This window comes from Marmota monax, unplaced genomic scaffold (genome assembly GCF_021218885.2).
Source record: "Marmota monax isolate L192 unplaced genomic scaffold, Marmota_monax_Labrador192_F-V1.1 WCK01_AAM20220418_F8-fsc00036, whole genome shotgun sequence".
Taxonomy (NCBI): domain Eukaryota; kingdom Metazoa; phylum Chordata; class Mammalia; order Rodentia; family Sciuridae; genus Marmota; species Marmota monax.
In genome coordinates, this window is record NW_026694491.1 from 543,120 (window position 1) to 559,060 (window position 15,941).

General features: G+C 34.1%; 1 protein-coding gene across 3 annotated transcripts in view; it reads left to right on the plus strand.

Annotated features, from left to right (window-relative positions):
• Bltp3b (bridge-like lipid transfer protein family member 3B) overlaps positions 1-15,941 on the plus strand; it is a 99,777-nt gene that overhangs the window by 12,239 nt on the left and 71,597 nt on the right. For 2 of the 3 annotated variants that reach the window (XM_046419334.2, XM_046419335.2), the window contains exon 2: positions 329-475. The exons of the other annotated variant lie outside the window; for it this stretch is intronic. The gene's annotated coding sequence lies outside the window, so the exon portion shown is untranslated. The remainder of the gene's footprint in view (positions 1-328; positions 476-15,941) is intronic. 3 annotated transcript variants of the gene reach the window in all.

Here is a 15,941-nt window from a genome sequence, read left to right on the forward strand (position 1 = left end):
AGTGTTAAACTAGATTCTTCATCCTTTACACAATTTGTATACAAAATAGCTAATTCATTTTCATTGATTAAAATTTTAATAAAATTTCTTTTAAAAATATGAATGTAATACAGTAATAGTAATACCAGTGGTAGACAGAAAATCCTAAATGGTTAATTCATCTTAGCTATGTATGCAGTGTTTGCCTTTGGTTAATCCAGTATGAAATACAACTGTATTTTTTAAAGTGCATCACAGCTAAATATTTTTATCATATCATTCCTTTCCTCTCCCTTCCCTTAAACTTGCTCCCTTCTGTGCCCCCTGTGTACCCACCCATTCCCTGCAGCGTTCCCTGCTGGCTGTGGTGGAGATTGATGTGCTGTGAATTGCATAATCACCTAAATGAGTACCAGAAGAGTCTAAGAAACCCTGGCAACTGACTACTTGCTTTCATCAGGAATAGGGACCTTTTGTCTGAATTTCCTGCCCTCAGGTAATACTTCTATTCCCCATTCTTCTTTTTTCTTTCTGTAAATGCAAGCACTTACTATGCGCCCCCCCCCCCCACCATAATGATACTTTGAGAATTTTTCTGATTTCACTTTCTTTACTAGGTAGCTCTAAGCTCATGTAATCTTTTAGAAAAATGACTTCTCTAGGTTTGGTGAGCACATAAAGTTGTAACCAGTTCTTTCTGATGTTGCAAGGGAGAATTTTATAATTTACAGCCAGCTATTTGGAAATAGTAATTAGTATTTATTTGATCTACTATAATAGGTAAGGTTTCATGGTCTAATATAATTAGTGAGATCTGAAGGCTTTTTTAGTAATGAGAATGTTTAAATCAATTCTCTCATTCATCATTGAAGGACTCAAGAGTTTATTTTGTGTGTTTAATATTAATTATAATCTTTATCACAGAGGTTGAAATAAGACAACAGTAGTGCAAATGGGATTCATTTTTGTGGAATGTAAGGGTTTCCCATCATTTTTTTCTTCTCCCCTTCCCTGACCCCTTTAAAAATTCATTTCCAGGGAAAGCAATTTTTATGTTATAAAACCAAACTCAGGAAAATAGTGCTGAATTTCTTTTAACATGGGATTCAAAGAAAAATTCGAAACTTGTATCATTGAACACTTATAATCCTTAGGAACTTAATCTACATAAATACTTTGAACCTTTTCTGAAAGTCTTGTAAATAAATTGTTAATTAAAAACTAACTGGTTGGGGGCTGGGGATGTGGCTCAAGCGGTAGCACGTCCGCCTGGCATGCGTGCGGCCCAGGTTCGATCCTCAGCACCACATACAAACAAAGATGTTGTGTCTGCTGAAAAAAACTAAAATAAATAAAGAGAGAGTTTTTTTAAAAAAAAATAATAAAAAATAAAAAAATAAAAACTAACTGGCTGTGGTGTAGCTCAGAGGCAGAACACTTGTATAGCATATATGAGGCCCTAAGTTTGACCCCCAGCACTGTAAAATAAAAGTAATCATGAGTGAAATAATGCAACTCATTATATACTTATCCTAGGGGTAATGGAATGGTTGATAAACTTGTTGCCATATGCTAACTAGAAGTAGTACAATGACCTAAGCATTGTTTTCCATTCTTGTGTGCCTTTATTCCATGCTATCATTTAGGAATCAGGATCTCAACCAAAATTGCCAAAGGAAAGATGCCAGGCAGATTCATTTTTTATTGATAATTAAAGTCTTGTTGCTTATAATGACACTGAGAGATAGTTCTTGTTTTGTATATACCTCTAGCAAATCCTCTGGGACAGTTGTTCATGAAGTATAGTAACAACTGTAATTCTTGCTTTTTCTAGATAACACCTCCTTAACATATCTTTTTTGGCCATATTAGTACTGCATTTATTGAAAATGAGTTATGATTGTATTCCAAGTTTAAGCTCTCACTGGAAGAGGGTCCCAAGAAGTTCTTGGAGAAGGGGGAACTCAACTCAGGACAAGTGGGGTCCTTAACATATGTGACAGAAAAGAATTTCAGTATGCATGAGTCATGGACACAAATTTATGTAAGTAAAGAGATATACATTAAAAGTAGAATGTGGACTGGGCACAGTGGCACATGCCTGTAATCCCAGTGGCTTGGGAGGCTGAGAAAGGAGGATTGCAAGTTCAAAGCCAGCCTCAGCAATTTAGCAAGGTCCTAAGCAATTTGGTGAGACCCTATCTCAGAATAAAAAATGAAAAGGAATGGGGAATGAGGCTCAGTAGTTAAGTGCCCCTGGGTTCAATCCCTGGTACCAAAAATAAATAAATAAAAGGAGGATGTGGGAATGATGATTTGAGGGTTCTCAGGCTTTTCAAAAGGAAACTTGATGAGTGATATGGGAAAATATGTGAGGATGACATCAGTCTGATCTTTCTTAGGATTCTCAAGCTGACGTGTTCTCCATTATTTTATTCAGTAGATAACATTGGAAAATCCCCTGAATTATAGATTTTTTAAATCTTGTATCTTTCTTAATCTACTTATTGGGGGGCAAATAGTATACAAAGTAATTTTTAAAAATGGGAGTATTTATGGTAACTTTAAGATTTACAGATTTTCCAGAAATTTGAGAGTGACAGGCCTGGGAGAAAGACTGGCTTGGGAATGACAGACCTAGAAAAGTATGCAGAAACTCAGATTAAAATTATATTTTCTTGTCTTTTTTTTATGTCTCCTTCCTACCTATTTTTAATTTCTTCTATCCTACCCCAGAACCACAGCTATCTAGGTGTTTTTTCAAGTTGCCTACTAAATTTAACTGCTTTTTCTTTACTTATCATTTTAATTAGTCATGATTCTTTTTTATTTAAATAACTCCTAAATTTATGCTCTTATCTTGGATCTCCTGTACCAGACTACTTGGCACAGATTTGAATCTCACTTGTCACTACCTAGATTTAATTTCTTATTTCTTTATCAGTTGTTGCAATTAAATGTTCTTATTTCCTTCTGGTCTCATACTTCGCTGTTCATATTTGTCACTCTTATCAAATAAATGTTCAAAAATGTGAATCTTATTTAATTTCTTGCTAAAAATCTTTTAATGACTCCTGTTTCAGCTTATCTTTAATTTTATTTGTAAAAGAATTTTTTTTTTTTTTGTTGTTGTTCCAGAGATTTCTAAAGATTGAACTTGAGTACATAAAATTTACAAAAATAGAGTTTTAGGGGCTGAGGTTGTGGCTCAGTGGTAGAGCGCTCGCCTAGCTCCTGCGAGACACTGGGTTTGATCCTCAGCACCACATAAAAATAAATAAATAAAATAAACGTGTTGTGTCCAACTACAACTAAAAAATAAATATTAAAAAATATAGACTTCTAGTTGAACCAGTGTCAGGGGAGGTTATCTGGCTTATCCTTTCCTTTTATATTTCTTTTCCCACCTGGGATGAACCATGAATCTCCTTAGGGGCATTATGAGAGCAACATTGATACATAGGATTAAACCCGTATTCTTTGTTATGGAAAACAAGAGTCTTTCTTGTTCATTTCTCAAGGCATATAGTTTGTTTCCAAACTACCCAGTTCCTTATATTATATCTGGGCCCACTGTATGTTACTGTATAACCTTGAACATGCTATTGCTTCTGTCTGAAATGCTCTTTTCTCTGCCTTACTCTTAAAAATAGCTCAAATGCTGCCTCCTCTATAAAGCCTTCGAAAAGCAGTCTTCTTTACTATTACCAGAATTGATCACCCATTCCTTGTGCCTCCATTTTGTCCTGTTCTCATTTTTATTGTAACATCAATCATATGGTTCCTGGCACAGAGTAAGATTGTAATATACTGCAATGATTTGTTTATATACTTGTCTTTATTACTGTGTGATCTTTGAAAAGCAGAAACTCTGTCTTAATATTCTAAGTTTCTGAAGAGCCTAATGCTTTTTTTTTGTCATGAAGGATATATGTTTAGTTTTGTCAGGTCTTCTAACATTTCAACAAAATCTATGTATCCAGATTTTGATGTAGGTTTTACTCATTTATTTTTAGTGTTAGTAACAAATTTAGAAGTTTTTTAAAACATACAGGCCAGGGGCTGGGGATGTGGCTCAAGTGGTAGCATGCTTGCCTAGCATGCGTCAGGCACTGGGTTCGATTCTCAGCACCACATAAATGTAAAATAAAGATATTGTGTCCACCTTAAAAAAAATAAAAATAAAAAAATAAATATTAAAAAAAAAGAGGATGGGTTTGACTTAGACTTGACCTGTATCCACATCTGAGGCTGCTACTTTTTTTAAAAAACAAAAAAACAAAAACATACAGGCCAGACAAAAACATATCTGCAGGCAGAACATAGCTCATAGTCTGCCAGTTTAAAGAACTTTTCTGTTCTTTAAATGTTTATGTTGAAAAACTGGTTATACAGTTGATTGATTTTCCTTACACGCTTTCACAAAAACAACCAAGCCGAACACCATGAAAATTGAGAACACTAAAAACAAACAATAAAAATAGGTAAATTTTAAATTATTGTGAGCATGCTTGATCCTTTATTCCACTAACATTGTAGGTTTTATTTATTTTTAATATAAAGTCATCTTGTATGTAATAAGATTCACATTGACATTGAGAACTCCTTGAGGGTAAGAATTTCCATATATTCCTACAATGCCTTTCTATATTTGTAGAACATTTCTACAAATGCTTTCACTAAATGTTGAATTGAAAATTTGTCAATGTAATAATAGAGTGGTAATTGATTCTAAGATACCTTTTAAATTGAAATTATAGGTTTGGTTATAGTCTTGGATGTGCCTTTGGGTGACCTTGAGCAGTTGACTTAATCTCTGTAGCCTTCACATTCTCTACAATAAAATGAGACAGTTGGATCAAAAGAACATTTCAAGTTCTAAAATTCTAAAATCATATGATATTCTTTGCTAGTATGAAGGTTGCCTATGGTCCTATTCATTTTTTTTTTTACTTAATTTATAATTGTTTTTAGTGTATTTATTAGGTCCAAAATCAGTGCAGTATTTTCAAAAAGCCATAGTTCAGATACCTTACTTATTCCCTGGTATCTTATTAAAGTCCTTTCAGTTACATTAAGAATGTATGTATGTGTGTGTATGTATATGTATGTGTGTGTGTGTATATATATATATATATATATATATACACACACACACACACACACACACACACATGTATATGTAATATATATCTGATTTAAATCACTTTATTGAAATTTAACTTATATGTAATAAATTGCAGATGCCTAAAGTATACAATTTGATGAAAATTCAACATGTATGGATTTGGGACACCATCACTACATTAAGAAAATGAACATATTCACTCATCACCTGAAAAATTTCTTTGTGCCCCTTTGTAGTCCTCTTCCTTTGCTTTTGCCTTATCCCTGGCAACTCCTAGTCTACTATTCACTTAATTAGTTTGAATTTTGTAGTGTTAATTTGCATTTTAGGTAAAAGATTCATGTAGTGTTTATTTTTTCTCTCAGCTTAATTATTTTGCAATGAACTTGTTTTGTTGTATGAGTACCTTCTTATTGCTGAGTAGTATTCAATTGTGTATATTCTATGTGTTTATCAATTTACCTATTAATTAGTAATTAGACTGTTTACCCATTTATCTGTTAATGAGTATATAGGTTGTTTCTAGTTGTTGCCTATTATGAATAAAACTGCTGTGAACATTCATAAATAAGTGTTTGTGAAGACATAGGCCTTCACTTCTTTTAAGTAGCTAGTGTATAAAAGTTCCACTTGCTCCTTATCTTTGTCAGTACTCAATATGGTTAGACTAAAATTTTGGCTCTTTTAGTAAGAAATGGTAACTTGTGTATTTTAATTTGCAGTTCCCTAAGATTGATTACATTGTTCATCTTTTCAAATACTTGTCTCCCATCTGTGTATCTTTTAAAATTTGAGGGTCTGTTTAAACTTTTTGCCTGTTTTTATTAATAGGTATGTTTTTTTAGTTGTAAGAGTTCTTTACATATTATATACACAAGTCTTTGGCTTATCTTTTAGTAACAGTGTCTTTTGAAGGGCAGAGTTTTAAATATGGCTATACAATTGTTCCAACACCATTTGTTGAAAGTTTTTTGGGCTGGGATCATAGTTCAGTGGAAGAGGGCTTGCCTAGTACATGTGAGGCCCTGGGTTTGATCCTCAGGATCATATAAAAATAAAGATATTGTGTCCATTTACAACTAAAAATATTTTAAAAAGAAAATATTATCTTTTTCACATTGAATTGTTTTTGTTGTTTTGTTGGATATCACCTTTCTCTGTATGACTCTATTACTAGACTCATCATTTTGCTCCATTGATCATTTCTGTACTTACACACAAATAAAACTATCTTGATCATTGTAGCTTTGATAAATATTGAAATCGGTAGTAAAATGCCATACTTTTGTTCATCTTTTTCCAACTTATTTTTGGTCTTTTGCATTTCCATATAAATTTTAGAATTGCATATCATTTCTACTAGAAAGCCTGCTGGAATTTTGCTTCGGATTGCCCTGAATCTGTAACTCTATTTGGGCAGAATTGGCTTCTCAAAAATATTAAGTCTTCAAATCTACTAATATGTTTTATTTCTTCATTTATTTAGGTCTTTAATTTTAGTAACATCTTGTCATTTTCTTTTTTATACATGTTATATACCTTTTTTTATATTTATCCTTAAAAGTTTTTTTTTTTGCATGAACAACACTTTAAAATTTTTAGCATCTGCTTGTGTTGCTAGCATATAGAAACTCAGTTGATATTTTTATTACAATAACTTTATTGAATGAAATGTACATGATATAACTGGATAAAACTTCCATAAATAGCTCTGGGGACTCAGGTTGTAGCTCAGGTAGTAGAACCCTTGGCTCACATGTATGAGGCACTGGTTTGATTCTCAGCGTAATATAAAAATAAATTTTTTTAGATATGCATGACATTAGAGTATATTTTAACATATTGTACATACATGGATCCTCTAATTAGGATCCTAGTCTTCTTGTTGTACATGATGTAGAGTTTCACTGGTGGTGTATTCATGTATGAATATAAGAAAGTTATGCCCAATTCGTTCTACTGTCTTTCCTAATTACATCCCCCTAACCTTCCCTTCATTCCTCTTTGTCTAATCCAGTGAACTTCTAGTCTTCTCTCCCCTCCCTCCTTTATTGTGTGTTAATATCCACATATCAGAGAGAACATTTGACCTTTGGTTTTGGGGGATTGACTTATTTCACTTAGCATGATAAGTCTCCAGTTCCATTCATTTACTGACAAATGCCATCATTTCATTCTTCTTTATGGCTGAGTAACATTACATTGTGTATAGATACCACATTTTCTTTATCCATTCAACTGTTGAAGGGCACCTAGGTTGGTTCCATAGCTTAGTTATTGTGATTTGAGCTCTTATGAATATTGATGTGGCTGCATTATTATAGTATGCTCATTTTAAGTCCTTTGGGTATACAACTGTGGAGTGGGATAATGGGATCAAATGGTGGTTCCATTTCAGATTTTCTGAGGAATCTTCATACTGTTTACCAGAGTGGTTGTACCACTTTACAGTCCCATCAGCAATGTATGAGTGTACCTTTTCCCCCACAACTTTGACAACATTTATTATTACTTGTATTCTTAATAATTGCTATTCTGACTGGAGTGAGATGAAATCTCAGTGTAGTTTTTATTTGTATTTCTTTAACTGCTAGACATGTTGAACACTTTTTCATATATTGTCATCATATGAAGGGTACCTATTGCAACATGTCTTTTTTTTTCATTGTTGATGTTGACCTTGATCATTTGGCTGATGTCGTATTTATTAGGTCTGTATAATGAACTTACTCTTTTTCCCCACTTTCATAGAGTGTACTTTAAAAGGAAGTTCAATATGTAGCCCACAATACAGGAGTAAGATTTGGAACTTTTCAGCAATAGAAGATTTGTCTATTCCCTCCCAGTTATTTATTTATTCAGTTGTTATTTCTGTCATCATTAACCCATGCATACTTATTTTATAGTTTAGGTTATTATTAGTACTCTTATATTTATTTTGTTGCTCAAATTATTCCATGTTTGGGAGCTCTTTCTTTTTTTTTAATATTTTTTAAGTTTTAGGTGGACACAATATCTTTATTTTACATTTATGTGGTGCTGAGGATGGAACCCAGTGCCCCGTGCATGCTGGCGAGCACTCTACTACTGAGCCACAACCCCAGACCTGGGAGCTCTTTCATTTGACTCCTTTATACCTTTCACTTAATTTTCAACATATTGTCCTTAGATCCTGCAACCCTGCTAAAGTCATTTATTGGTTCTCATAATGTTTCTAAAAATTCTTTAGGATTTTCTATATAAATGATCGTGTTGTCTAGGGGAAAAAGAGAGATTTCACTTCTTTTCCAAACTGGATGCCTTTTACTTATTTTTCTTGCCTTATTTTGTTGACCAGAACATCCAATAAAAGTGATGAGAGCAAGCGACCTTGCTTTGACCCTATCTTGCAGAAAAGTAATTTAGTCTCTTATTATTTAAGTATGATTTTAGCTGTAGGTATTTTTTTTTTTTTAAATAGATGTTCCTTATAGTTTAGGGTAAGTTTTCTTCTGTTTCTAGTTTATTTAGAGTTATTTTTCTATTTGACTTTTATCAATTGAAATAGAACACATCAGACTGCATTACACTATTATTTAGTGAAATTTTTGTTTTGCTTATGTGTATATTTATTAAATCTCATGACTCTTGCCCTAGGTTGTGTCAGTCTTTAATCTTTATATCTTTTAACTAATTCACTTTCAAGCCTGTAGGTCAAGAAAGCACTAACCCTGAGAGGGGAGTGTCAGATTAAAATATGCATAACTGGGATGAAAGGATGGTGTTGGGTAAAGGAGAAAATGAGGAAATGGTGGTTCGTGTAAAAAAGCCTTATCTGGTTTTAAGTTCTGATTGGCAGGATCTTTATGGCTGCATGATAAAGTCTGGATTGTGAAAAGATGTGATTAATTGCAGCTTAATAACTTAATGTTCCTAGCCAGAGAATTTGGCAGTCTATCAGAGTCTGAGAAGTCTTTCCAGAAACATTCTCTCTTGTACAATTTTTAAATGTTTTAAGGTTTTTTTTCTCCTCCTACAAATATTTTTTGAACATAGTCAAGCAGAAGATATTAAAGTAATTTTGCTTACATAAAGATATTGGTTCTATTTTTTTTTAAACATCTATATGTGCTTATTTATTTTTATGTGGTGCTGAGGATCGAACCCAGGGCCTTGCATGTGCTAGGCGAACGTTCTACCACTGAGCCACAACCCCAGCCTAAAGATTTTGGTTCTTATAATATCTCTTAATATGTAATGAGAATTAATACTTGTTAGGGGCACAGAATCTTGAGATACTAGCCAGTTTTCATTATACTAGTTCACCGTAAGGGTTTGATTGGGTGTAGTTTGATTGGGTGTAGTTGTGAGAGAATGGAAAATGATACAGAAGAATCTTTTTGTTACTTTTTTCAGTTTCTTCATTACCTTTTTTCTCAGTCATACTCCATTATTAATTTGTCCATTAGCTTCAAATTTGTTATTAGTTTCACATCTCTCTCCCACCCTTAGTTAAGTAGCCAACTTCATTGTCTACTGGTTTATTTTTCATTTTCTTTTATAATGACAAGTAGATACTAAGTTTGTGAGGCTAACCTGGAACTTTCGAGCCTCCTGGCTCAGTATTACAGCTGTGTGCCAGTAGGCCCGGCTATTTATCTACTTTTATTCGGTGCAAAAAAATTAAAAATTAATGTAAAACTTTATGAAAAGGTATTTTTATACTAGAAATAAAGCAGCCTAGTTAGTTTTTTTTTTTTTGGTGGGGGGGTGGGTTGGCGGGGATATATGGTCTTGCTTTGTTGCCCAGGCCAGCCTGTAACTCCTAGGCTCAAATATTCCTCCCTGATTAGCTGGGACTACAAGTGTGCACCACTGCTCACAGTTTAGTAAGCCAAATACAGCTGACAAAATAAAGCACATTTAAGTGTCAGAAAGCCCAAATGTCATTGATACATTTAATTTTTAGAGATTCATTTTTTTCTATTCTTTGTTCCTTCTCCTTTTTCCTTTCCTTTTTTTTTTTTTAAAAGAAATGTACAAATAAACAGGTTGGTAATTAACTGTAACACTGAAATAAATTTTTTGTTTCTAGTGCTGGGAATGAAACCCAGGGCCTCAAGTTTTCTAGGCATGTGCTCTACCACTGAGTTACATTCTGAGCCAACATAAATATAAAACAAACAAAACCTTTTTGAATATTGCCATGTAGGCATTAAATATTTTTTAAATTTAATTCTCTGTGGCTGTATTTACAGATTATATGGATGTTTCTAGTGATAAATTAGAAAAAGTTGTAGTTTTCTGAGTAATAAGTGAATTATGGATAGTTTTTAACTAAAATTTAAATTCTTTAAATTTTATTTTAGTTCTTTGAAAATTTATGGTCCATGTGCCCTTCTTGGTCATCTTCAAGGAGTTAATTATAAAGACTGGTTTTTGGATATAAATTCTAAACTGGATCTTACCAGTGAAGGATAGAAGGATGTAGTAAGGTGAATAGCTTCTAATAGAGGCATATTTGAAAAATTAAAGGGACTTCTTGAATTAAGGAGCACATTAGCCTGATTGACAAAATAAGTGGTTAGAGTTGAAATATATCTAAATATGTATGCAAATCCATAGAAGTCTCCATATAGGAAATTTTTTTTAGTTCTGGGTATACTGTGGGGGTTGATGATTATGAACTTGGAGACCTAAGTATATCTGAAATTAAACAATTAAGTTTCTAAGTTACAGATTGAGAATTTACTGTGTTCTAGAACTATGCAAGATATTGTCGGACAAATGATAGAAAGTAGTAAAATATTTATTTCTTAGAAATACTTGTACTCCAGGTATAAGGCGAAACATTTTGTTACCCAAAGTGACAAAACTGCTTCAAGTGGAAATGTTTCTCCCTGTCTCTTCTCTCTTCCTATTTTTAAAATGGAGAGAACTCTAGAGACTTCCTATTAGCAGCTCCACTTAAAGAACTGACATTTCTTGAATTTAGCTTTCTAAACACAACCAGGAAAACTAATCTATAAGGACTTTGTGCCCAGCCTTTGGACTCTTGGACTTGGAGATAGGGAACATTGTGTTCTATGCAGACAGTCCTCATTCTTTATGGAACACTTATGAGTTCTAAGCATGCTCTAGGTCTTTATTGTGTTACGTAATGAGCAAATGAAGTAAACAGACACATCTCAAAAAAAAAATACAAACAGCAACAAATGCATGAAAAAATGTTCAACACTAACAATTAGGGAAATGTAAATGAAAAGTACACTGAGATTAGGTTAGTCAGATTAGCATTCATCAAGAAATTCTGGAGAGCATGTAGAGAAAAAAGGAACACTTTTACACTGTTGGTGGGATTATACATTAGTACAAATGCTATGGAAATCAGTATGGAGGCTCCTCAAAAGAGTAGGCATGGAACCACCACATGACCCAAATATACCACTTCTTTGTATTTACCCTGAAGAATTAAGTATCTTATTATATATGCATACCCATTTTTTAATTTTTATTTTATTTATTTATGTGCGGTGCTGAGAATCGAACCCAGTGCCTCACATGCTAGGCAAGCATTCTACCAGTGAACCACTATCCTACCCCCGTGTACCCATGTTTATAGCAACACAATTCACAATAAACTATGGAACCTGGGTGTCCATCAATGGATGAATGGATAAAGAAAATATGGTATGTGTATATACAATGATTGTGTTTTATTCAGCCATTAAAGAAGAATGAAATTATGTCATTTGCAGGAAAATGGATGAAACTAGAGACCATCATGTTAAGCAAAATAAGTCAAACTCAGAAGGTTAAGGGTTCTATATTTTCTCTCATATGCAGATGCTAGAGAGGAAAAGGAAAACAAAGTTGGGCTTGGATCTCCTAAAAATCAAGGGGAGTGCTGGGGTTGTGGCCCAGTGGTATGAAGCACTGGGTTCAATTCTCAGCGCCACATATAAATAAATAAAGCCATAGACAACTAAAAAAAAAAAAAAAATCAAGGGGAGATCAAGAAAAGGGACCCCCAAGGAATGGAAGGGAGTGAGGGGGAAGGGAATGCTGGAGAGTGGTATTAGCCAAATTATATTGTTATATCATATGTATGTACAAATATGTAAAAGCAAATCCCATCAATATGTACAACCATAATGCACCAATAAAAATATGGAAAAAAGTTTAATGGTATTGAGTCAGACATGATTAATGATTAATGGGAGGTAAAATACAATTTAGGATTATAATAAAACCTTGTGTCATTGGTCAAATATTGGTTAAAAAATGAATTTTGTACTTCTCAGTTCACATTCTGTGAGAAAATACAAATCCAGATAGATTCTGCCTCAAGAAATTCTGGTTTGTTGTCAGTGGAAAAGCATGTGTGTATTGATTGGTATTCTTTTTTTTTTTTTTCCTAAGACTGTCTCCATTTTTTTTCTTTTTTTTTTTTATTGGTTGTTCAAAATATTACAAAGGTCATGACATATCATCTTTCATACATTTGATTCAAGTGGGTTGTGAACTCCCATTTTTACCCCAAATACAATTTGCAGAATCACATCGGTTACACATCCACATTTTTACATAATGCCATATTAGTGACTGTTGTATTCTGCTGCCTTTCCTATCCCCTACTATCCCCCCTCCCCTCCCCTCCCATCTTCCCTCTCTACCCCATCTGCTGCTGTTCAATTCTCTCCTTTTTTTTTTCCCTTTCCTCTCACAACCTCTTATATGTAATTTTGTGTAACAATGAGGGTCTCCTTTCATTTCCATACAATTTCCCTTCTCTCTCCCTTTCCCTCCCACCACTCGTCTCAGTTTAATGTTAATCTTTTCCTCATGCTCTTCCTCCCTGCTCTGTTCTTAGTTGCTCTCCTTATATTAAAGAAGACATTTGGCATTTGTTTTTTTAAGGATTGGCTAGCTTCACTTAGCATAATCTGCTCTAATGCCATCCATTTCCCTGCAAATTCCATGATTTTGTCATTTTTTTAGTGCTGCATAATACTCCATTGTGTATAAATGCCACATTTTTTTTATCCATTCATCTATTGAAGGGCATCTAGGTTGGTTCCACAGTCTAGCTATTGTGAATTGTGCTGCTATGATCATTTATGTGGCAGTATGCCTATAGTACGCTCTTTTAAGGTCCTCAGGGAATAGTCCGAGAAGGGTGATAGCTGGGTCAAGTGGTGGTTCCATTCCCAGCTTTCCCAGGAATCTCCATACTGCTTTCCAAATTGGCTACACCGATTTGCAGTCCCACCAGCAATGTACAAGTGTACCCTTTTCCCCACATCCTCACCAGCACTTATTGCTGTTGGACTTCATAATGGCTGCCAATCTTACTGGAGTGAGATGGTATCTTAGGGTGGTTTTGATTTGCATTTCTCTGACTGCTAGAGATGGTGAGCATTTTTTCATGTACTTGTTGATTGATTGTATGTCCTCCTCTGAGAAGTGTCTGTTCAGGTCCTTGGCCCATTTGTTGATTGGGTTATTTGTTATCTTATTGTTTAATTTTTTGAGTTCTTTGTATATTCTGGATATTAGGGCTCTATCTGAAGTGTGAGGAGTAAAAATTTGTTCCCAGGATGTAGGCTCCCTATTTACCTCTCTTATTGTTTCTGTTACTGAGAAAAAACTTTTTAGTTTAAGTAAGTCCCATTTGTTTATTCTTGTTATTAACTCTTGGGCTATGGGTGTCCTATTGAGGAATTTGGAGCCTGACCCCACAGTATGTAGATCGGAGCCAACTTTTTCTTCTGTCAGGCGCAGAGTCTCTGATTTTCAGTTTCATTGTGTTGCATATGGATTTCCAGTTTTCCCAGCACCATTTGTTGAAGATGCTATCTTTGCTCCATTGCATGCTTTTAGCCCCTTTATCAAATATAAGAAAGTTGTAATTTTGTAGATTGGTCTCTGTGTCCTCTATTCTGTACCATTGCCTTTTTCATCCTGTATGTTAGTAATTTGAGTTCTCTCTCTTCTTCTCTTCGTTAGCATGGCTAAGGGTCTGTCGATCTTATTTATTTTTTCAAAGAACCAACTTTTAGTTTTATCAATTTTTTCAATGTTTTTTTTTTGTTTCAATTTCGTTGATTTCCGCTCTGATTTTAATTATTTCTTGTCTTCTACTACATTTGCTGTTGTTTTGCTCTTCCTTTTCTAGGGCTTTGAGATGAAGTGTGAGTTCATTTATTTGTTGGTTTTTTCTTTTTTTGAGGAATGAACTCCAGGAAATGAATTTCCCTCTTAAAACTGCTTTCATTGTGTCCCATAGATTCTGGTATGTTGTGTCTGTATTGTCGTTTATCTCTAAGAATTTTTTGATTTCCTCCTTTATGTCTTCTGTAACCCATTGATCATTCAGTAACATATTGTTCATTTTCCAGGTGATGCAGGATTTTTCCTTCCTTCTTTTATCATTGATTTCCAGTTTCATTCCATTATGATCAGATAAGGTGCATGGTATTATCTCCACACCTTTATATTTACTAAGAGTTGCCCTATGGCATAATATATGGTCTATCTTTGAGTAGAATCCATGTGCTGCTGAGAAGAACGTGTATCCACTTGATGATGGTTGATATATTCTATATATGTTGGTTAAGTCTAGGTTATTGATTGTGTTATTGAGTTCTATAGTTTCTTTATTCAGCTTTCGTCTGGAGGATCTGTCTAATGGAGAGAGCGGTGTGTTGAAGTCACCCATAATTATTGTGTTGTGTTCTGTTTGACTCTTGAACTTAAGGAGAGTTTGTTTTATGAACGTTGCAGCACCATTGTTTGGTGCATACATATTGATAATTGTTATGTCTTGTTGGTGGATCGTTCCTTTTAACAGTATATAGTGTCCCTCTTTATCCCTTTTGATTAACTTAGGTTTGAAGTTGATTTTATTCGATATGAGTATGGCCACTCCTGCTTGTTTCCGAGAACCATGTGAGTGGTATGATCTTTCCCAACCTTTTACCTTCAGCCTGTGTATGTCTTTTCCTATCATCTGAGTCTCCTGAAGGCAGCATATTGTTGGATCTGTTTTTTTAATCCAGGTTACTAGCCTATGTCTCTTGATTGGTGAATTTAAGCCATTAACATTTAATGTTACTATTGAAATATGGTTTGTACTTCCAGTCATGTTTATTTATTTATTTATTTTAGTTTGGCTAGTTTTTCCTCTTTGGTTATTTTTCTCCCCCTTTACTGAGATACCCCCCACTCTTAGTTTTGGGTGCTGTTTTTCAATTCCTCTTCTTGTAGTATTTTGCTCAAAATGCCTTACAGTGCTGGTTTTCTGGCTGCAAATTCTTTTAACTTTTGTTTATCGTGAAATATTTTAATTTCATTGTCCAATCTGAAGTTTAATTTTGCTGGATACAGTATTCTTTGTTGGAGTCCATTATTTTTCAGCGTTTGAAATACGTTGTTCCAGGATCTTCTCGCTTTCAAAGTCTGTGATGAAAAATCAGCCGTTAACCTAATTGGTTTACCCCTGAATGTAATCTGCCTCCTTTCTCTCGTAGCTTTTAATATTCTCTCCTTTTTCTGTATGTTGGATATCTTCATAATTATGTGTCTTGCAGTTGGTCTATTACGGTTTTGTATGTTTGGGGTCCTGTAGGCTTCCAGGATTTGGCAATCCATTCCATCTTTCATATCTGGGAAGTTTTCTAAGATTATTTCATTCAACAGATTGTTCATTCCTTTGGTTTGAACCTCTATACCTTCTTCTATCCCAATGACTCTCAAGTTTGGTTTTTTTTATGACATCCCATATCTCTTCCATGGATTGCTCGTGACTTTTTAACATCTTTTCTGCGTTGACTATATTCTTTTCGAGTTCATA